Raw genomic sequence first — 2,579 nt, forward strand, 5'->3', positions numbered from 1 at the left:
TAAATACGGTAACATGATGTAATGTGATGCCTGCGAAAGTAGTAAATTTTTAGTGCCGTATTGAGTCATCCGTGTTACTCTCCGGTAGCTGTCATGGCGGCGTCTACGAGTACAACGAGCGGCGAACGCGTGGATCATATATGAGAGAATTTGGTGTGAAGACCAAGCAAACTATCCTGTATTTAACCAGTTGCACAAGTAGTGTAACCTGCTTACAGTTGTACGCATGAACACATGTAAAGATGGGGGGAAGAGAATGTGACTAAACAGAAAAGAATTGTAATAGAAACATTTTGGGGTCACTGAGAGAACTACAGTAGTCGACAGGGTTATTCGCGGCGGTATTATTGTCTGACTACGTCACCCGGAAAACTGAACACACCGGAAAGCTAAAACCGTTCGAACAACGTGCTGAATTATCTGGCTACGTCACCCGGAAAACTGAACACGGCGGAAGACTGAAACCGCCACACCGGGTCCGTTTGTAGAACGTTCATTCCGTTCACAGACAGACTCAACTCATGACCAGAATTTAACCCAAGCATATGACTGAAAGGACACAAATTGTGCGACAAAGGTAATTTTTCGTCCGTTATTCTTTCGCAACTTCGACGACCAATATTGAGCACATTATTTTCACAGACTTGCAATTTTATACATATGTTGAGATTCACCAAGTGAGAAGAGTGGTCTTTGACAATTACCAAATGTTGTCAGTGTCTTTAAATAAATTCCAATAGTGTCCGGTAAAATGACTTTCTTAGTACCTATAGAGACAGTTGCCATGTAAAATGGTTTGAGGTAAGCCTTTGCTATGCTAGCGACCTCACGACCATAGGCCCAAACATAAATTCAGAAGTTTCGCTCGTCCCGGGCACCAGCCGTGCCTTAACCAAAGGCGCTGGAATGGGCAAACGTATCAAGCAAGCTCATTGGTCCATGATCAGTCCCATCATGCATCACACTCGCACCGATCCCCCTATACACCCATGACGTACTTCCTGAACAAGAACATGTGCAAGTTGAATTAACCCATCCCAGCAGTCCTGGATAGACCACTGACCGCTTGGGCTGAGCAAATTTAGAGTTGTGCATCTGAGGCAGCTGAGGGTCGCCGTCTCTTAAGCAACTATACGCAAAAGTTTGCCCCTAATCATGTGAAACAGCTATTGTTTCGATAGTCTGAGGAATTCAAATTTAAGTGGAAACTTGCAATCCAACACATCATTGTGCCAAACACTAATCAATTCTCACCCGCAAATGGCTGGTTAAAATATCCGTTATCCGGGTGCCGTATACAACAGTCGTGAAACTTCGTGACGTCATTTGGTATGTTGCTGTACAACACAAGACTTGATGCACACGGGAGCTCTTTAAAGAAGCTGTCAGACCAACATACAGTTTATCACAACATCCCAATTATGCCGTTGGGGGCCAAACAAAAACTCGACATGCCTTTGAGGGAGGTAGTCACCATGTATAGTCTTGTAACTGGTGGGTGGTTTTGCTTTGTTTGGTTTTTTGTTTTTCAAAGCTATTTTTTCTGTCGTTTTTTGCTATTGTGTAACCAACCCCATACTGACACTAAAAAAGAGACCTTGTAACCAAACAATTAACTCGCACGTTGCCTTCGTGCAAAGTTGAATCATTGGAGACAATAATTGTGAATACACACGTTTTCATGTAAATATCATAGCATATTTTTATATTTTATGCAACTTTTCGGTCACTAGCGGTGGATCAAGATCTGGGTACAAGCACACGAGGGTGGTTGGTATTCAATTGTGTTCATCATTTAGGTAGCGTCCTAAAATGTTTTCACATCTGAAAAGGGGGTAGTTTTTCCTCTATTATATCCATACGACATACGACGCCATAGTTTGGTGAAGACCCAAGTGCGCAAGCGCAAACTAACACGCCAGGGGCCGATTTCACAAAGCAATAAAATTAATCGCAACACAAGTTTTCAGTATCACCATAGTGATTTGTATTGTGACATCACACTTTACTAAGCAACAACGATTGATTTGCAGTTACGATCAATTTTAGATCTTTGTGAAATCGGCCCCTGGTCGCCCATTGTTTGTATAAGGTATGTGGGTGATTACGTGGTGTCGTTAAACGACCGCGGTACAACGAATTCGACTTTTGAAGTCCTTTCGTTCGAGCTCCTTCTCTTCCTTCCTCCATGGTGTAACAGTGCCCTATATATTTTAGTCATAAAACCTAGGTCTCTTTGAGAGATATATAAACACTAAAGGTGCAACGTGTTTGCATGGGTTTGTTCAACCTGTAATATGAATGGTTTGATTGTGTGCACTTTGAACGTGACAGTACGTCAACCGTTGGATACACTCCACTAATCTGTCATACCTTTTGACTGTGTGGCGATGCTAATCCATGCCGCTGTTTTCAATGCTTTGTCTGCCAAATATATTGAGTTTCTTCAACTGCAACTGAACTACCCTTTTTAGTTGTATTAGTGGTAGCCTTGCTCAAGGCAGTCGAATTATTCACTCCGAAAAAAGACCGCCGCTGTATAAAAACCCACCCGTATTCACTGTGCGTAAAACCCACCC

Source organism: Asterias amurensis, chromosome 12 (assembly GCF_032118995.1).
Source record: "Asterias amurensis chromosome 12, ASM3211899v1".
In the NCBI taxonomy this organism is placed as follows: Eukaryota; Metazoa; Echinodermata; class Asteroidea; order Forcipulatida; family Asteriidae; genus Asterias; species Asterias amurensis.